Consider the following 25,000-nt stretch of genomic DNA (forward strand, 5'->3'; position numbering starts at 1 on the left):
TTTCCTTGAAGGATTTGTCACATGGGAAAAATTCCACTGGCATGAGATAAAAGTTGAAAAAAATACTATTTAGATTAGGAGAACACTTCTACACGTTTAGTGCCATACAACAAGCAAACTGCTTGAAAAGGTTCGTGACTTGGCTCAAACATTTGCTTAACAATAGGCTAATCCAGATGACCCCCAATTGTAGAGGCGCTTGGTGAGATAAGGAGAAAATCGTTTGTTTACATAAAAAAGTAAATTTTTTGTCGCCAAATTTTACTCATTTTTTGCTCTAGAAGTTGCTATTTTCCATTTGCAATGGCTTCCATTATCATCATTCTTGATGCCCACGCCGACAGACATTGGATTGGCCAGCTAACAAAAAATCCGGAAGATCGCCCTCCGGAGGCATAGCAAGAGCTCCTCAAATTAATCACATAAATTGTTCGTAAGTACCTACCGGATCTAAGCGCAACTGAAAGAGAATTAAATTTTCTTTCTAAAAAGTGCTCGTTTGTTTCTCTACGATGCGGAATTCGATACGAAAAAGTGAAAAAAGTGAAGTTTGCCTATGCTGCGCAATGGCAAATTTTGGCGGAGCCCCTCTTTTCATAGGTTTCTCATTCCTGTCACCAGATGCGGAGGGATCGTTAGCTTCCGTTGGATTTACCTATTTGTATCTGTGAAATCACCATATGAAATTATAAAAATAATATTGAAATAGTACTTTTTATTTTTTTAATTTTCTCTGACCATAAACGATGAATAACCTTTAAAAGCATTGTAAATTCGCTTTTTCGATTCTGTCAGCAACTATAACAAAGAGAACAGACGAACATGCTCGAACAAAATTGCTTGAAAATCTTGTGTAAAGAAAAAACATGCTCAGTAGCGACATCGACGGTGACTTTCCCACTCAAAAGCTTGTTTCGACACCATGATGGCGCTTTCTGAAGAAATATTTCACTAGCGCACCTTTAAATTTTCCTACTCAGATTCTGAGCTGTATTTGCTTAAATAACAAGATATTTAGGATTGTTTCACTAATCCAGCAACAAAATTTGAGCAACGCATTGTTAATTAGTTTCATTATTTTCAATAAGAAACAAGTTGAACAAGAATTCAATTATTGTTTTCCAAGTAAAACCAACACATTCTCTTGGTGTGTCTATACTAGGGTGCACACTTGGCGACACTAGCTCCAAAAGGTAAAACAACGGCAAATTTGTACCCCGATTCGAAATTTGACAGCGCCGCGTAATGGACACATTCCCAGTTATTTCAAAACAACCGTTGCAATGCTTTACACAATAGCACTACATGAGCTTGGACGTCTGTTCTCTGTGACTATAATTAATAAAACTGACAAGCTACCATATGTGTATACAGGGCCGGATTTACAAATGTGGAGACCCGGGGCCACAGTATTGTGGGGGCCCTCTTTTTAGGAGGATTTTTTTTTTCATTGTAGAAAAATCCAGAAAATATGGAAAATTCCTCAAATAATTAGGGTTGTTATTGAAGAAATTTAGCTTAATAAGCGTAACTAGAAAAAAGGCATCCACTAACTAATCATAACAGAGATCCAGATATGAAAATCTAGTCTGAAGACGATTGTAAAAGAAATTTTATCAAGTAAATACCTAACGCTTTATCCGAAGGTGTTCATAGTATCAAATTCCATTGATTAAGTCGGAATTCATGAGAAAGTCCTTCAAGAAATTTAAAAATAGATGTTATAGGAGACATTTTCGATAAGTTTCAGAAAAAAAATATTGCGCTATTGCTAAATGCCGTTATTGCAAAACCTTCAAATAGATTTTCTTGCGGAATGCGGAATCATTGATGAAATCGATAGAGTTGCTGACCGATTACCAGGTTTCTTTTTTTTGTGGAACTTAAGCATAGACATTCCTAACGCGACTTTGAAAGGAGTTTCTGGTAACCGCACATAATAACTGTTAAGAGCTCCTTGTGAAACTTCAAGAGGCAGAAAATCCGCAGTGGTATTTTTAACGAAATTCTACTAAAAGCTGCTGAAGAAATTTCATCGGAAATCTATAATGAGTTCCTGATGGAATTTCTGTGTTATCTTGAATAGAATTATAAGTGAAATTTCATAATAATCTTTGGGGACGAATTTTTAGCCAATTTAAACAAAAATTGTTTGGAAAACTTTAAATATTTCAGGATTTTTCAAGAATTTCTCCACAAATATCTAATGCAATTTTCATAAGGAATCTATGAATTTGTTAAGAGTTCACCTTAAATACACATTCAAGCCATGAAGAAAAATTTGTCATGGATTTAATCATATTGAAGAAAATTGGATATCAGATCTCCGCACAAATCCGACCTCAAATTCTTGCTAGTTCCTTCAAAGAAATATTTCAACAATTCGGGGTTTGGTAAGCGAAACCAAACTCTACAATTCTAAAAAAAAAATCTTTATTCTGATAGAAACACTTGCAAACCTTCAAAGAGCTATGTAGGATTTTTTTTAAATAACACCAATAATTTTCGACAGAAATAAACACGAATTTTCAGCAGTAACTTTTCGACTGTTCATTCCAAAGCGTTTAAGATTCATCTAGAATTCAGGTGAAAATTTTCTCATGTATTTCGGTAAAATAACTTGTGCAATTCACAAGAGTGATCAATTCAAATCTTGAAAATCTTAACAACTTTCTGGAAAAGTTTGAAATTTTATTAAGAGGTAGATATCTGCTTCTTTCTAATTTGAAGCACAATATTTCACACACATCTTGATAGTAGAAGTACTTGTGATAAAAATTAAATCAAGATGTTTCTAGCACCTCCTTTTAACGTTTTCCATTTGAAGTAACATTTTGTGGGGGCCCCTGAAATGTGGGGGCCCGGGGCCATGGCCCCCCTGGCCCCCCCTTAAATCCGGCCCTGTGTGTATACGAAAATACATAACTCATTCATTGTTTCAATTCATGCCCAATAGCCACTTTTTATTGAAACGCCACAAAAAAGTATCAGCGATGACGAATGTCGGTATTATTTCCGCTGCTGAATGTTCATTCTGCACGAACGTTCTTGCAGCTGTCGCCAATGTGGAAATATGTTTAATGTTTGACACCATATCAATTACACAAGTGACGACGCCGAGCAGGAACCGAAAACTGTGGAGGAAGTGGAAGAAGCAACATGGGCAAATTATTAAATTAATAACACTCGCATTTCATCCCGCAATCAGGGAGCAGTGTTCCTACCGTGTGTAGAGAATGGAACGACATAATCAGCAGAATCGTAACCATTTCATCTACGGTATGGTACCTAGGTATATCACAGAGAACAGATGTTTAAGCTCGAACAAAAATACGTCGAAATCGTGTGTAAAGGATTTAAGTATACCTCAACGCCACCAACGGAGACTGCCCCACATATAAAGTCGATTTGACCCCACGATGGCAGTGTTCATCGTTAAAATACACTAGCCCACAAAACGACACGAGCGCCAAACAACCAAAAATGGCGAGCACTGGAAACAAAAATGACAACACAACAATGTAAGTGATGAGACGCTAGCGCCACGCAACGGGAGCATAACCACATACTTTGATATGACCGTTACAAAGTTTTACACAAGGCAAAAAGCGAAGATAGACGTCTGTTCTCTGTGGGTATATGACATTTCATCTGTCGGCAACTATGTAGCAACAGAAGGACGAGTCCTTTGCTACTTCAACACAGCGTGTTCGAAAGATGGCGCTAAACGCGTTTCTCATAGCAACCGAAACAGCTCACCGCACGATTCACAAGACATCGTAAAGCGGATGATGGCCCGAGTGTAAGAGAAAACAAATTGTAATATTATAAACATCATCAAATGACTACAATCATGCAGTAAGGCCATGCTGAGGGTAACAGGTTCGATTCCTGGTCGGTCCAGGAACTTTTCGTTATGGAAATTTCCTTAACTTGCTTGGGCAGAGTATCTCCGTGCCTTCCAGATGATATGTTTTTTTTTTTTAATCTAATTCCCGTCTAGCTAATGATCGAGTTTATTCTTAATCGAGTTTACTCTTAACTTCGCCTGATGCCTCATGGAAAATTTGGTATCAATTACTTTGAATTATAAATTCAAATCTTTGAAGTGTAACAGAGCTTTAGTGGGGTGTAGATCGAAGGCTTGTCCAACTAGTGAATCTGGCGGAGTGAAAATCGCACGATGATGAAGGCAGAATCGGCTAGCTTAGCTGCTGCTTTGGGGCAATTGCCTTCGTCATACGCAAAACGAGATGAATGTTCAATTCGAAAGTGAAGTGAAATTCACACGTGAAATTTCGCATTATTTCCAGTTCGATTTCCAGTGCTATAAGGGCTAGGTATTGATAGTCTACGTTTTCCTTATTCGGTCTGATATGACGGAAAATAGCGCATATGATCCTCCGTAGATTACACACCTCCCTAATTTCGTGGCAATTGTATTTCATTATAGTTTCACTCCACTCTATAGCTCGGGTCCGCAATTTGTAGCACAGCTCAGCAAAATTGAAATTTATATTGACAGGATCGTCATTTCAAATCTGTCTGGTTGCGAACGAGCGAGCAAGACCAGCCTGTGTAAGGTTCTGCGAAAAGGGCATCCACACCATCCGTCGCGTCGGTTTTCAAGGTCCTGTTCGCTGTTGTTGCACCACCAGCCCCAGCCACAAACTCCTGGCTACCAGATCCGGTAGCTACCTACTATAAATAAATTATGGGATTCTCATAATTTCACTGACTGAACTGTGCCGGAGATGTTGGTTTCATTGGTTACGCTCCGGTTATGTCAGAATTGTGATGCGATTGCACACTGGAATGGTTTCATGAAAGGCTAAGCAAAATACCAGATTCGTATGATTTTGAAATTTGAGTTCGCAGCCAGAATAATATTATCAACGATAACATAGATCTACATACCTATCTACAAATTCAAATCTTTGGGTCTTCATTAAGACTGGCTTAAGATTTAAAACGTGGAATTAGAGTGAAACGAAACGTACGAAACCCTCAACGTCATAATCTGTTTTAATTCTCGTCTGGCGTCGACGTTGACTTTCCCAGAGTATACATAGCATAGATACATCCAGCTTTGAGGCTTGTGGTTTTTATATTTCGCTGAATACCAACGGACGAAAGGAAAAAAACTGGAGCAAAAACTAGCTGTACCAGCATAAAGATGAAAAATCAACACAAAATGATGTTTTATAATCCTACACATATGTGGATTCAGTATGTGTGCGAGAAGACAAACCATCATTGCAGGAAAGAGTTTTTTTATATGGATTAAGGCTTATATTGATATTCTAGTTGAATTTCTATACAACCAATCATTAACTTTTGAAGCGTTTGTAATCAATTTATACTAGTGGCATTCACCGGCATGCTCAATAGGGTCTGAAGCTAGTTCTCAACATAGTGTTCCGTGAGCATCTGCATAGTTAATGTTATATGAATTACCTTATATGGCAACTAAAATGCCGGGTCATTAATTGGCTCGGTAGCTTAGTTGGTAAAGCACTTGTCTAGCGAATTGGGGTCGTGAGCTCAAATCTCACCTGAGCTGTGGATTTTTTTCACAATTTAACCCATAATTTACCCATATGTACGTTGAGTGTTTTGAAAATCAAAATTCGAAGTGTTCTTACAATTCATACCTAGAAAACCGGGAATTCTAAGGATATTTTCTTGGGGTTTAGAAACAGCTATATGGATATAGCAATTCACAACAAGAAATTGAAATAGTTAGACAATGTACGCATTTTACAAAGCTGCCCATCACTTCAGCTGTAGATTCGAACAAACGCCCAAAGTAGTGCGATGCAACGGCGACGACGACGGCAAGATGGCAAGAGATGGTCAGACAGATAAATATCTCAAATCATCTGTTGTGGCAGCTTCTGCCCAGTTAGTTCAGTAGTAGTGCAGCGTATAACGAGATAAAGACGGTCACGTGTTATGAACTTGTGGGCTGATAAATGGTGACAAATTGACCGCGACGCTGAGAAAATTGGCTCCATAAGGACGCACAATTTGTTATTTTTGTGCGATTATTAAGTTTGTCCAGAGTGTCAGAGCTACACTACTCGCCACAAGTTAAGTACGGACTCGCTTGAAAAACTAGTCAACACTCAGTTGAATATTGCATTGAATATCTTGAAAAAATTAACTACACTTGAAAACTAATAAATTCATGCTACTAGGGTCTTGTACCATTTGGGCAGGTATAGCTATTGCTGCTATGACTAATACAAATTGATTTTAATTTTTGTGTAGGGTTAGGTACTGTGCGCCCTATATCTCGAAATCTAGATTATCTGAAAAGATAGAGTCTTCATCAAAGTTGTTCAGAAGATCGTTGACATCTTAAAAACAAACAGCTTTGATTCACAATTCAGCCGCTTTGTGACGCTAGTGAGTATCTGAAAATGAGCTTTTTTAAGGCTCAAGCATCCGTCATCATTTTTCGGAAATAGAAAAGCAGTTTTTTCGCTGTAAATCAAAACAACGACCACGAAAATGTATTCACTGTATTCTATTCCTCATGTAGAACACAGTGAATCCATTTTCGTTGCAAAAATGTTTGATTTGAACGAAAAAACTGCTTTCAAATGTTTAATGATGACGATGATTTCAATGACGAATGCTTCAACGTTAAACAATCTCGCGGTCCCGATTAGAAAGTTATACTCTTCGGCAAAGTTGTACAGAAGGTCATTTGCTTCATAATGATAACCAATTTGATTCGCAATTCTACCGTTAGAGAACATATTTAATAATGTAGCTCGATCTCTATCCAAATAACATAGCAGGTTCGAGTCTTCAGTAAAGTTTTTCAGAAGGCAATTTTTACCCGGAAGGCAAACAATTTAGTTCAAAGTTCTGCCGCTAAATAGAGCTAGTGAGTATGTAAATTTGAGCACGTTTAACTGGGTCTATTTCAAGATCCTGATACGATAAAAATTATAAACAAAACATAAATCATTTGTATAAGTAAATGTACTGAATCTGATCAGAATAAAATTATTATTAAAGCAATGAGTCCTGACTTGCTTGAATATGAAATAATTAGAACGTGAATCAAACCGTACCTAAGCCATTTATATATGAAATAAAGTGGACCTGAATGGGGGCAGGCCGTTAGGCCGAAAGGGTCGTTAGGCCGAAAGAGTCGTTAGGCCGAATGGGTCATTAGGCAGGCCGAAAGGGTCGTTAGGCCCAATAGGTTGTCATTATATGTGTCTACTGATGTTATCGTTTTATATTGAACAAAACGAAATAAACACGAAAAAAGTCAACATCATTGGGAAACTGCGGGGGAAATCAATTTGGGAGGCGAAGTAGAAAAGATTTATAATACAGCATCTCGAAAAAGCTTATTTTTAAACAGAAACAAAGAGTTATGGTGAACGGGCACAACCAAAGCTATCAGCAGGATAAAGATATTCAATACAGTAACATTGTCAACATAATTGTACTACTTGCAAATGAATGTAATATAAATCAAAAAGGCTATCATACTTAACCTAAAAGCATCAACATCATCGTGCTTATCATTCTATCATGAGCAGGATACAAAAAAGAAAACAGCGCATAGGCAACCAATTAAATATAGTAAAATAGAATACATTAAGGCGCTGTACAAAGTGTAAGTTCAGCTGCCATTGGAATCGCTTACGTAGTGCTCTAGTGGACAAAAAAGCTGTAAGCATAAGTGGTGAAGAATTAATATAGCATTTCAGCTATTAAATTTATCATCGGGGATTTGTCCTTCTTTTAAACATAGGCTGTTCTTTGTAGTTTTATTGTTCTACTCACTATGAGCATTACAGCAATTAAATTTTTCTTAGGAGATTTTGCCTTCTTTCGAAAATAGGCTGTTCTATCTAGTTTAACTATTCTACTCATCATAAGTATTTCAGCCATAAACTTTTTCATAAGAGTATTTCCTTCTTCTGTTCATAGGCTTTTCTTCTAGTCTAACAGTCATACTCACTATAAGCATTGCAGCTTTTAAATCTTTCATCGGAGATTTTTTCTTCTTCTAAACATAGGCTGTTCTCTCTAGTTTTAGTGTTCTACTCACTATGAGCATTACATCAATTATTTTTTTTATCAGGGATATTTCCTTCTTTTAAAAATAGGCTGTTCTTTCTAGTTTAACTATTCTACTCATTATAAGTATTACAGCCCTTAATTTTTGCATAAGAGTTTTTCCTTCTTCTGTACATAGGCTTTTCTTCTAGCCTAACTGTTATACTCACTATGAACATAACAGCTATTAAATATTTCATCTGAAATTTTTCCTTCTTTTGAAAATAGGCTGTTCTTTTTTTCATTATAAAGTTTACAGCCATTAACTTTTTCATCAGAGCTTTTCCTTCTTCGGAACATAGGGTGTTTTTTCGTAATATTAATTTTATACTCACTATAAGCATAACGGCTAACAACTTTTTCATCGAATATTTTTCCTTCTTTTAAGTTTTTTCTTTCTAAGTTTTAGAGAACTTGATTCAGTAGCACTTAATCTTGTTAATCATGTTCGTACTGGAACTACGAATTTGTTCCCGGTGTAACTATAATTTAGACTTTAAAACGCGAAAAACTGTCAGTGTGTTTTTCAATTAATCATTCAAAGCCAACCAAAATTTCAAGGTCGAAGACCGTTTCCCTCAAACATTAGACAGTTTCATGCTATCCAGTTGCCTAAGCAAACCATTTAACCTTACAACCCATTTGGCCTAGTGACCAGTTCGACCTAACGACGCGACCCAACCGGCCTAATGAAATATTTGGCCTAACGACCCTTTCGGCCTAACGACATTCGGCCTAACGGCATTCGGCCTAACGGAATAGAACCGATCTGAATCGCTCGAATATTTAGTAAATCAGACCTGCATCGCTCGAATATGAAATGAATCAGACCAGAAACACGAGAATATTATGTGAACCAGACCTGAATCACATAAATATGAAGTGAATCAGACCTGAACCATTCGATTATGAAGTGAATCGGACCTGAATCATTTCAATATGAAGTAAATCGGACCAAAATCACTTGAATCAGACGTAAATCAGACCATAATCAATTAAATATGAAGTGAATAGGACCTAAATCGCTTGAATACGAAGTGAATCGCACCTGTTTAACTTGAATATGAAGTAAATCAGACTTGAATCGCTTGAATCAGTCCTGAACATGGGCCTGAATCACTTAAATATGAAGTTAATCGGATCTAAATCACTTGAATATGAAGTAAATTGCTCCTGAATAACTTGAATATCCCTTTCGTGATGAACCAGCACAATTGTGCTTTTGAGCGGTAGCAGTTTTACTTATTTTTTTTTATCTGTTTAGACTTTTTATTATGTGATGTAAACTGTTTCAATAATTCAGCCATTACTTATACTTGTATGTGTGCAAACAAACTTTTGTTTTCGCTACCTGTGAGATTTACCAGAACAAGGTAAACAAAAACCGTAAACCATAAAAAAGTTTTATCTGTCACATATTTTTTCGCGTTAAGTACTGTTTCTTTGAATTCCACTAAGAATTTGCATCCTTTGACAGATACGTATTTCGACCTCAACTGTAAGGTCGTCTTCAGTGTCTTGTACTTGACTCGGCGAAATTTCTGGAGAAATCCTAGCAGAAATTCTTAGAAAAATCCCTAAGAGCAATTCCAGCAGGAAGACCAACAGAAAATTTTGATAAAATCTTCGAGATATACCTGGAAGAATCCCTAGAGGAGTCTTGGGAAAAATTCTGAAGGAATCATAAAAGGAATCATTGAAGAAATTCTACGAAAGTCCCAGCAGGATATTTTTGAGAAATTCCTGAAGCAATCGCTAGAAGCATTTCTGGAGAAATACTAGCAGAAATTGGTTGAAGGTTTCTATCAGAAATGAATCCTAGCATGAATTCCTGAAGGAATCCTAGAAGAAATACTTGAACGAATTCCATGATAAATCTCTCAAGGAAACTTTGGTGAAATTTCTCGAGGAAGCACTATAGGATTCGTAGAGGAATTTCTGGAAAAATGTATGGAAGAATTCTTGAAGGAATCCCAGCAGGAATTCTCAGAGGAATTTTTGAAAAGGATCCCATGTGGAATTTCTAGACTAATCTCTGGAACTCGAATTCTGGGTGAGGGGAACTTTCATCGTGTATTAGATAATATTGTAATAATTAATTGGCTTCTTTAGCGGTGTTGAGATCATTCCATATTCAGAATCTGCATGCAAAACTGAGCCGAAATCCAAATTTTCATGAATTTTGATGCCCGGGAACCTATTTAAAAATCAGTTTGAAGTTTGTATGGGAGCGATTTGACGAATAACCCCTCGTCGCATTTTGTACTGGGCGGAGCTGTCAAGTAGTTGGCCAGCTGTCAAAAGGTGATTTCGAAAAATCTCTTCGAAAGCGATTTTATGTACCAAAATGAAGTTCTAAAAATCTGAAAAAAATCATGGTGGTTCAGAAAAAGGTGCTCTTTCGTATAAAATCAAAATATCAATATTTTTTTCTTAATTTAAAAACCCAATTGAAAATTAGAATGTTATTCCATAATAAAAGTGATGTAGCTAGGGATACTTGATCTAATTGGCAAGAGAACGTTCATAAAGGAGAAGGGAGGTTGAAAATGGATAATTTTATGTGTCGTAGTTTTTGGATAGGATAAGGATTGCATGACTCAAACAATAAAATATTGAACTCTATGCTTATCCAAATGTTTTTTGCACATTTCAAGTTCAGATTTACCCAACAAATACTGCACTCTTCTGCAGACCACCCTAAGTTTATATCTTGACATTTTTCCCTACTCTGCAGTAATAACAAGATTTAATATGTAATACTTTAACGCAAAACAGAATTTGCGCACGTTATTCATCCATGTGAAATGGTTCAGTGCTTATCTCAATGCAAACTAAGTGAAATATAATACTAACCTTGTTCAGTATCTCGTACAGACGACGACGCGCGTACAATGACTCACACTCAGCCAGATGATGGAGCCAGACGACAATAGCGACACCAACAAGTGCACACAAAATCTGTTGTTTGCGTCCAAAAATGTAACCAGCTGCAACGTAATCCTCGAACGAACGAACGATGATACACACAAAGCTTGAAGAATCCTATAAAGAAAGATTCGTTGCTATGCTTCTTCGCTTTCTTCTCACTACCACGAACTTTAAATTTGCTTGATTCCTTCACTTCTTCTACAGAATCACTTTGTTGATGAAGAACTTTAGTAGCTCACTTCTTGATAACTTCAAATTATAATCTTACGTTATCCAGTTGAGCACTACACACTAAAATTCAAAAATACAAATAACACTGTTTGACCTGAAACAAAACCGTAGCACAATGCACTATAGAAAACAATAGACAGGCGAGATAATTGTGTCTATATGCCAGACAAACACACCACCGACTTCAACCGAATGATGCCTTCCAAAACTGCTGCCGCAGCTTCCACTAGAATGCACTACTCCGTACTTTCACCTTTCCCTTCCAGATGAATTTATGTGTGAAGAACACCAGCACTAGATTGATACACAATCAAGAGAAACACCACCAGAAGCAACCAAGCACAACCGTACGTGACGAAGGTTCTTTATGGACTAGTAACTGTACCAATCCATACGCTTTACGCCTCACGCCTCAGCAAGCAGCGAAAGAACGACGCGCTCGGTCTCGGTTGGGCATTCGTTGCCAAAGCGTCGCGTCTCGACGCCTTTGCTCGCCCACCGGGAGTATCATCAGAGTATCATCAGAGCAGTGTTGCCACATTTTTATCTGTACCGAAGGCTCAAAAATCTTTTTTATCTGTACCAGACATTCGAAAAATCTGTACCCATAATCTGTACCAAATTTGTACCACATTTGATTTAAAATCGCTTAAAATACACAAAAAAGAGCATTACATTCAGGCTAAACTATGAAAAACACTTAATTTGAGTACACTGTTACCAATTTCTGAACTTTGAAAACAAAAATATCAGTATTAAAAATGATTTAAATTTGAGTTTTAATGATTTTTTTCTCAATTTCAAAAAATCTGTACCATTCTGTACCTTTTGCTGAAAATCTGTATTCTGTACCGTACAGAATCTGTACCAAAAAGTTGAAAAAAATCTGTACTTTTACAGAATAATCTGTACCTGTGGCAACACTGCATCAGAGTCTGATTGCCAGCCAGACGACGCTTTTATTTTGGTTTCTCTTTTTGTTTGTTGTAGAACACCCAGTTTCCTTGGTGATGATGCACGGGAATGGGAAATGGTAATATTATGTGTACACTGGCGTCGCGACGCCTGCAAACCTGGTTGGAAGGGAACATTCATGTCCAACACGACAATAATTGATTAATAATGATAATAATTAACAACAATTCTTATTTTACCAACAACATCTGACATATAAGCAGTTACACAAATGTTTTCTGTCCAAATATATTTAATTAACGCTAAACTAATCTTCTTCCAGTATGAAATATTTTAAGCGTGCGTCGCGACGCAATAAAATTCTGGTGAGAGCTGAGAGAAGTGAAAGAGAGCGCGACGTCGTTCAATGGAGAAACGCTAACGGTTGATTCTCAAGAAATAGGGTGGATTCAGAAATGTTTGCTAGCACACCAGGGGTGTAAGATCCTATAGGCAGGTAGTACGACGTTTACCGGGACAGTTGATGCCATGATGAAGGCGACCATTTGGGAATGTGAGAATTTCAGAGCGATCATCATTTTGAATTCTGTCTACAAAGTGCTATCCCAGATCATCTTCCGTCGTCTGTCACCTAAAACGAATGAGTACGAAGTTATCAAGGCGGCTTCATCGACGGCCGGTCGACATTTCTTCATCGGACCAGATCTTCACCGTACGGCAAATCCTCCAGAAATGCCGTGAATACCAGGTTCCAACGCATCACCTGTTCATCGACTTCAAAGCAGCATATGACAGTATCGACCGCACAAAACATGGAAAATCATGGACGAAAACGACTTTCCCAGGAAACTGACTAGGCTGTTTGAAGCAACGATGGACGATGTGCAAAACTGCGTAAGGGTTTCGGGTGAACTATCCAGTTCATTCGAATCCTGCCGTGGACAAAGGGGATGGCCTCTCTTTCTTACTCTTCAACATCGCACTGAAAGGTGTAATGCGACGAGTTGGACTCAACAGCCAATTTTCACAAAATCCGAGCAATTTGTGTGCTTTGTGGACGCCTGAACATTTGGAACGATGGCAGAACTGCCCCCCTGAAACGCCTAGCAACAAAGGTCGGACTGTTGGTGGATGCGTTCAAAACAGGCAGGCGGAACCGAACACGACCGGGTCCGTCTAGATACTAATGTGACAATAGACGGGGATAACTTCGAGGTGGTAGAGGAATTCGTCTACTTCGGATCCATACAACAATGCTAGTCGTGAAATACGAAGGCGCATCATCTGTGGAAGTCGTGCCTACTATGGGCTCCAGAAGAAACTGCGGTCAATAAAGATTCACCCACGTACCATGTGCCCATGTACAAGAGGCTGATAAGACCGGTGGTCCTCTACGGACACAAGACATACAGCAATGTTAACTGTGAAATACCAAGGCGCATCAGCAGTGGAAGTCGTGCCTACTATGGGCTCCAGAAGAAGCTGTGATCTAAAAAGATTCACACACGCACCATGTACAAGACGCTGATAAGACCGGTGATCCTCTACGGACACGAGACATGGACCATGCTTGAGGAGTACCTGCAAGCACTCGGAATTTTTAAGCGTCGCGTGCTAAGGACGATCTTCGACTGTATGCAGTAGAATGGTGTGTGGCAAAGAAGGATGCACCACGAGCTCGCTGTACTTTACGGCGAACCCAGCATCTAGAAGGTGACCAAAGCCGAAAGGATACGGTGGGCAGGGCATGTTGTAAGAATGCCTGATAACAATAGTGCAAAGTTGGTGTTTAATTTTAAAATAACTTTATATATTTCCAGTAGCTAATTCAGGAGTCTTTCAGAAGTTCCTTCTGGAATTCTTCCAGAAGTTTCTTCTTTGATACTTAAAGCGGTTCCATTCCATGAAGATATTCCTGAAGGCGTTTCGTAATAAACTCCTAGAGAATTTCCATTTAGAATACGGAGGAAGTTCCTGGAACGAGTTCCTGCAAGAACCCAAAAACCCAGAGGAAGTTCTTGTTAGGATGGAATACGCGGAGGAGCCAATAAGAAATGTCGGAAAAATCCTAGAGGAGTCTCACAAGGAATTCCTGACGGAATTTAAGAAAAAAAATCCTAAAAGAAACTCGAAATACATTCCTGAAGCAAGCCTCGAATACCTCCAGCCACCTCGGAAACATCTTTTAACCCGGGAGCGGTCGCGTTGTGTACTGAGTACACGCACCACGAAACAAGCACATATATGGTATATAACGTGTGCGTGGTGTCACTGAGGAAAGCCGAAAACGCGACTGCTCGAGGGTTAAAGGCATAATCTCAGATGAAATGTATGGTCCTAGTATTAGCTTCTGGTGTAATCGCAAAAAAGTCTTACAGGAATCGGGAGGAATATGTTAGGAACTCTTGAAGGTACTCCTGGTGGGATCCAAGAAAAAGCTAATGGAGGAAGCCCGAAAGAAGCTACAGAAGACATCCCGGAAAGATTTCCTGTTGAAATTCCAAAAATTCCTACCATTACTTGAGGAGTTTCGTCTTCTAGAATTATCATTCAAGATCAACCAGGTGTTGCTTCTAGGAAGCCTCCAACAGTTTCTTCTGGTACCATTTCTCATGGGTTTCTTTGAGGTTTCCTCCAGGATTTTCTTCTGAAATTCCTTTCTAGATGCCCCCGGAAACTCCTTCCGGGAATCTTCCAGGATTTTCATCCAAAATATTTGCAGGAATTCTTTCTGTGATTCCTCCTGGAAACTATTTGTGTATTGCTCCAAGAAAGTCTTGGAGAACTTACACAAATAGTGACACGAGGTCCATCCCTGCTTCCTCCAGGAACTATATCAACTACTTTCGGGATTTCTCTAAAAACTCCTCCCAGGAGTTTTTCAGATCCCTACGGATTTTTCGAGAATTCCTTAGAATTTTGGAACATTCTCAGATGTTTGTAATGGAAATTATCCAGGTGCTTATTGTGGAACTTCCTCACTTCTCCATGGAATTTCTCCAGGCGTTCCGAATGAAAATTTTTGTGAGTTTCTTTTTTACTTTCTCAGTGAAATTTTCTGGTTTTTCTTCAACAGTCGTGACAAATGCTCTATTCTAGAAATCCTAGATAAAAGCTTCTCAAGACATTCCAAAGGGAACTGGAGGAGTCTCAGAAGAAGTTTTTAATCCCATGTATCATAGAACTTCTCAAGTTTTCTTGAAAACAAAAATCCTGAAGGAATCCTACACAGGTCTTCTTAAGTAAACCTGAATAAACTCCTGAAAAAAACTTTAGTTATCCTGGAATCACAATAAAAACTTTTTGAACACGCGGTCAAAGCAGGTACCCCATTGCGAGCATTATCTGTAATCGGCGTCGGTCGCCACCTCTTCGCAATTGATGTCAGCGAAAATCAAAATGACATTCTCAAAACACCGCAGCTCAACACAGTTGAAAACAGGCACCATACAGTGCTAACGTGAAACTGGGTGCGCGAAAATGAACTGTGAAATCCACGGTAATTCATAGCATATTTTTGGTCTACCCCATCATTCTGTAAGGTTGGAATATGAAATTAATGATAAAAGGTGCCTGAGATACTGAAATATCTAATAGGCAAAATAAACCAGTTATCAACAGATCAAGAAAAAGGCATATAAAGCCAAAGAATAAGTACACTGTGGTGCATAATTGATCGGACAAACGCCGATTTTCATACAAAATGGCCAAGTTTGGGATGCTGTAACTATGGTTTGCTTTGGTGGAATGAGCTCAATTTTTGCCACGGAACTACGAATATGCTGAATTTTGTGTATACAAAGTATAACATGTTTTCGTTCACAGGTCTGGGCGTGGCAAGTTGTTGAAAATATTGCAAAAGTGATCGGACAGCGGCACGCGTGTAAATCAAAGGGGTACCGCTGTCCGATCACTTTTGCAATATTTTCAACGCCTTGCCACGCCCAGACCTGTGAACGAAAACATGTTATACTTTGTATACACAAAATTCAGCATATTCGTAGTTCCGTGGCAAAAATTGAGCTCATTCCACCAAAGCAAACCATAGTTACATCATCCCAAACTTGGCCATTTTGTATGAAAATCGGCGTTTGTCCGATCAATTATGCACCACAGTGTATACTTTGAAATAAAATTACACAAAATAATAAAAAAAGAAAAATAATATACAAATAAAACAATAAAGATGAATAGAAAGAAGTAATTAAAAATAACTGTAACAAATTAAGTACAACAAAAGAGGAAAACGAAATTAAGTATAATCAGAATTGTAAGATGTTTCAACCAGTGAGCGGCATAGCATATACATTATCAACGTATTTCAAAATAAAGTTTTTGCTTCTAATTTTATTGGACTTCCTCCGACACAGCCGCTGTACAGTCATATCTCGATGCTATCGAGAGTCGCCGGTGAAGCACCGCGAGCTCCTGCTTCGCTATTTCGCTCTCGCAGTCCAGTTGTATTCTGCCGCTTCGTCGAAGAGGACGTAAAACGTGATATTCGCGGGAAAACCCATTCGTTCTTCAAGTTACATATTTGTTCACCTGTGGAGGAGTGTTATCGGGCGGTGGGTGACGTTACATTCACATTTTTTTTTTTATCGGGAAAAAGGTAAATGTAGACCGCGAAAGTGTGGTGTGGTGTTCATTATACTGTGTAAGAACGATGTTTGTGCCATCCGCACACACGTTGCTCATTATATGTGGGGTATCGGTTTTCAGAGATGATTAGAACCATTGTGTGCATTTCCCGTATCGTCGTCAATAATTTACACGTACCTGTGAAGTTCTTTCCTGCTCGAGTGTAGGTTTTGCAGTCGCAAATAAGATGGATTAGTGGAAGATAAGGAAAAAACACACTTTTTATCGACTCAAAGTCATTTATTCAAGAATAAAGTCAAAATCGTTACGAGAACAATTACCTCCACAGAACCACACTTTGCAACGCAACTCAAGCATAGGTCAAGGTCGTTTGGGATATTGGATCAATCTTCTCCGTATGGTGTCTGCTCGGTGCAAGCAATAAGAAGCAAATAAGATAGCACAGCATATCGTTCAACTGGCCCAACGCATGGTATCAGAATCGAAACTTGAGCACTAGGTTTAACCAGCCTGCAGATCGTGAACCGGTTAGTGTCCAAAAGTGTTCGGTATACCAACATACGGGTGAAGGTGAATGCAGGTGGAGCATAAAAAATTGACACCGTCGATTCGTTGGTGCTAAAACTGGAATTCTGTATGCAATACTAAAGGGTAAATTGAAAGTCTGTCTACGACTGCGTTGACATTGAGCGGAACGCGATCAAGAAAGTACATAGTTTTAAAGTGCCACGAAGTTAAAGCTTTTACTGCGTAGGCAGGCAGTTGAAACTGATAGCGAACTGATAAGCAGTTCGTTGGTTTTAATGCTAAGGTTTACTCAGCGTCAGAAAAATCATTTCAAATCTCTTTCTCTGACCGTTTGCTCGTCATCACAATGAATGCTTATCGTATCAATCATTAGTGAGGGAATAAACAAACAGATTTGCAAAATTGGACAATCGGAAGGGATCCGGTAGGATAGAAACGTTTTTCAGTGTACTTTCACGAGTGGAACGAGAATCTATGATCTGTTATTTTTTGGTAACAGCCCGAGTAGCACACATGTTGTACATGAGCTTGCATGACACGTAAGATTGCTCGAACCCCTCTCCCTCCATAAAGTCTTACGTAATTAATGGGCTTTATGGACAACCTAAACCATGCTTTGCTGAAGATCAGAAATAAGCAAATGATTTCCGTACTAACAGTGGCAATTTCTGTTTTTGATTACAATTAGGTATACATATTTAATAGCCCTGCAAATAAATTTGAAAAAGTTTTTTTTCTATCTCGGGAAGTTTTGAGTTGCCGAAGTTAGTCCTTTAAATCTACCTCAGTAATTGTGGTATGTAGTTGTTTTCGCGTTAACAATTTTGGAATGAAACTTTTATGTAATTGTGAGGCCTTTCTGGAAAGTCCAAACTGTCGTGGACTTTAGTCCTTGACATCTGCAGCCGTTGTAGCTGTTCGTCCTAAAATCTGTAGTACAATAGACGTTCGCTCGGTGCAAACGCTTCAACTGCAATGCTTTTTAACTGCAAGCCCGCTAAGTGCAACAGTTTTGCAGTTATCGCACCGCTATCCGTCAAAATGAAATGTCAACAGCGATGTGATGTTTTTCGCATGCACTTTCGTTGCAATGCGATGTTTTCCTAATGCACATTGGTCGCATTCTGCAGCAACTGACAGTTCTTTGACGTCTGTCAGTTGTTGCAGTTAACGAATTTCATTCCATTCGGTAAGTGAAACGTAAACATGTTGCAGTTATCGATCGAACGCCTACTGAATTGGGTAAATCTCTCGGGCTAAACCTACCCGAATGATTTATCCATTAGGCTATCAGGAGAGCTTCTATGGGTTATTAACGGTGCATAAAAAGTGGGTACACACATTCACCTTCATTGAGTATATGTTGTTGTTTCTAGCTTTACTACTAAGGATCGATTTTTGGTATTCTAAATGCTAATGTGCTCATTAGGGTGGCCCACACTTATATGACAAACAAAAATTTCGAAAAATGCCAAGTCTTACCTCCTAAATTAGTTGTTTTAGACTCTCAGAATCTACGTTCAAAATTTTAGCAAAATCGATTAAGCCTAAGGGGGCGCTCAAAACGCTTGACCAAATGTATGCAGAAATTTTAAGTTTTCGTATTTTACCGCTAGGTGGCGCTGTAAGCGTTCAATAATCAAACACTTTGGCATTAAAGTGACTATATGATAAAGAACTTTATCGAAGACCGCGAAGTGATCCGACGGCTATTGAAAAAGTTATACCCTAGGCAAAGTGAGGCAAAGTACTGAAATTTCGTTATTGATATTATTCCTTTAGATGTAATGGTTAACAACAATAATGCGTCGCCTCACTTTACCTAGGGTATAATTTGTTTCACACCTACAATAATACCAAAGGGTTTGATTATTGAACGCTTACAGCGCCACCTAGCGGCAAAATTCGAAAACTTAAAATTTCTGCATACATTTGACAAGTTTTCCCATACAAAATTCAAGCGTTTTGAGCGTCCCCTTAAGCTTAATCGATTTTGCTCAAATTTTAAACGTCGATTCTGGAAGTCCAAAACAACTGATTTAGGAGGTAAGACTTTTAATTTTTCGAAATTTTTGTTTTTTTTTTTTATAAGTGTGGGCTACCTTAGTGCTCATCAGAAATGTATCCTTTATTCTAGTTTTTCTAGTTGGCATTGCAACTGGTAATGTTTGTATCAAATGTTTTATTTAATCATAGACAGTTTTTCCAAGATTTACTGTTATAGAGTACAGTGACATCAGCAGGGTTAGTCAACTCTGAGGAGAACTCTTTGATAAGTATATTTTACACGCGACACAAGTGGTTTACATCGATCACATTTATCTTGTTGTTTTCACTCCTACTACGATGCGCACCCATTTGTTTGATCAAGCTGAAGAGAAAGGGATTTATCACTTCTTCTTCTTTTTCTTCTGTTTGACTCTACGTTCGGAATAACTCTTCAACTTAGTGTTCTTTTGAGCCAGAGTGTAATGATTAATCATGACTAATGATTTAAAAAGTGATAGTCTTCACAAACGAAACGTTTCCAAGTGTTCCAGGACCAAGCCTTGTTCCGAACCTGGTTAGAATCGGTCCAAGTGCATTGAAAGCTCTTTCTACAGACACTTGCGTACTCGAAATCTGCAATATCTTCAATGGCAGTATAACCAGCTATTTTTTTGTTTTGTTTTTATTTATGTGTATTTCAACATAACGCTAATTCTACACTTACCAGATCTGTCTTTTTAGGCATAGCCAATGAAATTATGTCTGTATCAAGTGGCAGAGATAATTTAAGCCATAGCCTGTGAATTCGTTTCTCCATATCAATGATATCGCTTGTTCTTGCCTGACGGTTCACCGACAGCAACTGTTCAACCCTCGTCAATTTCCGCAGGCTAGTAGCAGAAGAAGTCGAAGGCACGGATTCGTCAGCGTTTGTGGTTGATTGTGCCTCACTACTACGAATCATCTTCATGTTTTCCCAAGTGAGAATGTGCTTCTAAGATAGATAACTGTACAAATATTATAAAATACGTACGAATTATGGCAAATTTATTCACTTACAATTGCTTTTTCTTAAGTAAAAAGAAAATCGCGTTAAGTACTGTTCCTTTGAATTCCACTAAGAATTTGCATCCTTTGACCCAGGTTAATCATCATCATGCTTTTTCTTGTTGATTAGGATTCAACACTGGGGGATGTTTAAGATCCGGGGTAAGTAATGACGTTATTAGGTCCTTTTGCTGTCGTAGGGAATCAACCAACGAACATCTCCACCGAAAAATGGCAGTTTTTTAGGATTTATCCAAACGAGGTTAATTTCGGTACGGCTGTGTTCGAAGAGTTTTGATTATATCCTCGCGTTGGCCAGAAAGATTGTCACGGACTTCTTTTTGAAAACGTCGTAAACCGTGACCTGTACTGCCCATAACCGCATAACAGTAACATTCGACAAAAGTAGGCATTGGAGAAAATGGAACCCAAAGTTGCAACTTTGAATAGTATAGGAATGAATCGAAAATTTAAAAAAATCTCATAAATTTGTCATCAGTCGTATAGCAATCAAAATTTCTACAGCAGTTCCTGTATGCTGGGGGAATTGTTAAAAAATAAATCGAACCTCAGTATGATTGATGTCACGCTTTAAAGCCAATCTATTTTCCTAGTGTGACTGTTATGCGGTCACATTGCTCAATGAGACAAAATTACTTGATATTTTTTTCATAAATCCTAGAACAAACTTAATTTTTTTATTCAGGTGGTCGAAAGCACTTGCGATTTGATGATGATCCCCGATATTAACCCTCGTCGTGCATTGGGGTCATTATGACCCCTAAACGTGCACTAGGTCAGCGAGGTGAGCGCAAGCTAATGCACGAAGAAGGTTAACTCAATACCAGCAAAATATGCAAATGTTACAAATATGCAGTTATGGGCAGTGTACATCATGGGCAGCACATCTCACTCCCAGGGTGGCCAGTGAATTTCAGATTTTGATTTCCCGGTTTTCTCCCGGTTTTTTCCCGAAATTTTCAATTTTTTCCCGGTTTTACTTGTTTGTTTACTTGTGTTGAATAAAATAATCCCTATCGGTTTAGGAGCTGTTCCAGGATAAATTTCAGAACTAACATATGTTTGAATTTTCAATTAAACTCCTGGGTGAACTTCAAGAGATTCTTTTGGGTAAAACTCAGAAATAATCTCTTAAGAATTTTAATTCCCGATGACATTTTTTTGCAATGCCAATGAAACATAGGTTTCTGTAAAAACTGTACATGTACATTTTTGCAACTGTAAAGTACTTTCACATTTCTTCTCATTTTTAGTTTGAACGTCAAAACATCATTTCCACTAGAATTGATACAGTATGCCTGATACTTGTGTTAAAATTTTGAAGATGTTTCATATCAACTTAATTTAAACAACATGTTCAGATTCAGCCATTTTTGGCACACAGGCTTCTTTGAAAAATATTCAAACTTCTGATGGAAAGCAATTATATTACAGAAATTCTTGCATGAATCGCCCAAGAAACCGTTTTTCTTCGCAGTACGCAGTTGCGAAGGAATGACAATTCAAATGGCTGTCACTGTGGAATTTTTATTCCAGGAATTGGTCTAAAACTTTCTTGAGCGATTGCTTTTGAACACGAAACTGGCCTTATTGCTGAATTCATTTGAGCAATCGTTAATTCCTTTTAACAATTTTACATTTTTTTCAGAAAGCCTATAGGCTTTATTGTTTTGTGTTCGTCTCTCATGTTCCATATAATAACATTATTTGTTTTAGTAACACTTGCCAAAAAAACTGCTTAGAATTGCGTTTGGCCAAGTAAAAATACTGATTCTAGGTTTCAGCTTAGTTGTACATAACTGTTGTTAAAATTTAGCCAACGACAACGTCCTATTTACTCCATTTAGTCTATCTTTCATCAATTCCTTGTTGCTGTTGTTAAAATACATTTCCCACAATTTCAATTTGATGTAGGCAAGTGAAAAGAAACATGTGAGTGCCCTTTTTAGTTTTTGTAGCATTATTGTATTTTGGTGACATCGATACAAGACTAATTCAGAGGAAGATTGCCCTTTACTAAAGTTTACTGAAACTCTTTACATGATTACGCAAGAATTATAAATTACTAGCTGTCCCGGCAAACTTTGTCTTGCCGTCTTGTGGTGGTTTGACAACTGTTGAGCTCAAAATAGCACCGCACTCTAGATTGGTTTCATTTCGATGGTGTTTATTTCCTTCCCAGCTCATGAAAAATCAGTACTTTGTCAATTATCTTACTTTTCTGGTTGATTTTCGTAACTTTTTGTACATATAAACACAGCCACCATGAATACGAATCGAACCGTGCAAGAGTCATGCCGATCGGTTCATCCGTTCGTGAGTTTTGTTGCCTCAAAGGAACTTCAAACTCATTTTTATATATATAGATAGATTGTTTCTTCTTGATTTGCTGAAAACTAAACAGTTATAACTTTTAAATTGACTTAACAGATCGACTTCAGCAACCGATATTATGATTTTAAAATTCTCGACATCTAAATATAACGCAAGTCGTATTTTCAATAAAATATATCGAAATATTGCAACTTCTGTTAAACCAGCAACAAGCTTGGCCTTACAGATTATTTTCATGGATGATAAAAAAGTGATTAATAATTAGAAATAATAGAGCAATGGAATTATTCCTGGAAATGCAAAATTTTCCCGGTGGCAATCTGAATTCCCGAATATTTCCCGGTTTTTTCCCGGTGATTCCGAATTCCCGGCTTTTTCCCGGTTCTCCCGGTTTTCCCGGTTCGCTGGCCACCCTGCACTCCCGTAAGTTGTGCGCTATTGAGGTTTTCCAAGTCATCAATTTTATCGTTGTATTCAACTTTATCGGCTAAGAAACTGCAAAGATTCTATGTCATCGTCGACCCTAAAATGTTTTGAATGAAGATATGCATGTAGAATTTGATAACCCTGATATTGAACATAAATTATGCAGTACTTACCGATCCCAAAAGTCTGCCTATATGTCGTATTCGTAGTCAACATCACCAGAGAAGTTCATATAATCAAAGTAAGTTTCTTTATCGCTCGTCGTGCTAGGATCGTCCAGCTCAGCCATTAGCAATAAGTGGTTGTTTTTCAATAATTTAGTTGTCTTATTCATGTTACTTCCGGTATCAGTTGTGACTGTGTATATCTGAGTGACGTCTACATTGAATTTCTTAAGCAGTTGCAAAACTTCAGCTCACATACTTTCGGCAGTGTTTTGCTCGAATCTTTCAATCATACTAAGCGTATACACGCTAATCTTGCCGTTATCGATTAATTGGGTGTTTTTTCCGCGAACAGATCTTCGTTTTAGAGAGGCAACCCAGTAAACCACACATCGTATTAAAAAGTGTATTCAAAATCGCATTTCTAGCCGCCAGAATTCAAAATCATAAAAACCGCTGAACCTTGTGACATGAATGATAAATCCAATTGTATATAAATCATCGTTGTGATTTGTTTACGAGTAACGTTGTTGGGTAAGGATCAAATCGTAAATAGAGCTAATTGAAATCGTTGCTGTTTGTACCCGCTGACATGTCATATATCATGTCAGTGAAGTTTGGTTGGGAATCGCAACGACTTGATAAAAATTATAACTAAGCATCGGCAAATTCATGGTCACAGATATGATGTCAATTCCATTCCATCATATTTTATCACATCAGCTCTCCCCGGTAAGCGATCAACGCACAGTGGTCACTATGATTCTGAGATTGTTATGTGCTTAATCCAATTCTTTGCTCAGATCCTTGCTTGTTCTTCTCACAATTTTCAACATGATATTCAGAGTAAGTCGTCCTGCACGAAGATTGGCACCGCGACGAGATTATTGGGTGTAATAATCATCTCACTGACTTTGCTCGCCACCGCCACCAACCGTCACTTGCTAATTTTGTTTTGGTATCCTTGGGATGTTCTTCGTTACCGAATGAGGACGCAAAATAATTTCTCCATGGGCATTAAACATTTTCCGCGACGACGACGGACGGCGGCGACGACGGACGGCGGCGACGACGAACGGCGACGACGACGACAACGCAAAGGCGCTACCGTACACTCGACGTGGGACTTCTGTTGTAAACAAAACATGCCGTAATGAACGCAATTCAAAATCGCAACGAGTTGTATATTTTGACAGCTCATATTTTGGTATATCATACATATATCAGTATGGCAACGTAACGAAAGGAATCGCAATGACTTAGGAAAAATTACAACCCAGCTCTCATATCAACGTTCATATAGGAAGCAAAGGCAAAGGCAACTTTCTCGTGTAGGTTAGAAAGCTTAAGTTTATATTGGTCAAAATGTAAATTATATTCACGAGTGATCGATTAGTACAGTGGTATGAGTCTAGACTCACAATCACGAAGTTCCGTGTTCGCGACTAGGTGTTTACATTTTTTTTCGTTCATATTTTGGACGTCGTATTTCCACAGAGAACAGACATCCAAGTCCAGTTTCGAAACTGTGTAAGGAATTTAACGGCCATTTGAAATCGGCAACACAAGTGGCAATAGCGTGGCGCTGCAATCGGTTAATTTCCCATACTAATTTAATTCACCACTTGAAATGTTTCAATTCACCACTGACTGTGGCAATATGGTGTTTGGTGGCGTTAGTGTTGTCATCGTGTATTGGTTTGCAACCTCACTCAAGTAAA

General features: G+C 38.2%; 2 protein-coding genes across 7 annotated transcripts in view; both read right to left on the minus strand.

The window, feature by feature from the left end:
* Positions 1-11,639, minus strand: part of LOC109414182 (CD63 antigen) — a 242,323-nt gene extending 230,684 nt beyond the window's left edge. The window contains exons 1-2 of one of the 6 annotated variants that reach the window (XM_062850263.1): positions 11,437-11,639; positions 10,948-11,136 (exon numbers count right to left, since the gene is read on the minus strand). The gene's annotated coding sequence lies outside the window, so the exon portion shown is untranslated. Of the gene's footprint in view, positions 1-10,947; positions 11,348-11,429 lie in introns of all 6 variants that reach the window. The other 5 variants (XM_062850260.1, XM_062850259.1, XM_062850262.1 and 2 more) reach the window with 5 other exon arrangements.
* Positions 1-21,245, minus strand: part of LOC134287703 (uncharacterized) — a 193,622-nt gene extending 172,377 nt beyond the window's left edge. Inside the window, exon 1 of the mRNA XM_062850257.1 lies at positions 20,699-21,245. The gene's annotated coding sequence lies outside the window, so the exon portion shown is untranslated. The remainder of the gene's footprint in view (positions 1-20,698) is intronic.
* Between the last annotated feature and the right edge of the window lie 3,755 nt (positions 21,246-25,000).

The sequence above is a fragment of the Aedes albopictus genome, chromosome 2 (assembly GCF_035046485.1).
Source record: "Aedes albopictus strain Foshan chromosome 2, AalbF5, whole genome shotgun sequence".
Classification (NCBI taxonomy): Eukaryota; Metazoa; Arthropoda; class Insecta; order Diptera; family Culicidae; genus Aedes; species Aedes albopictus.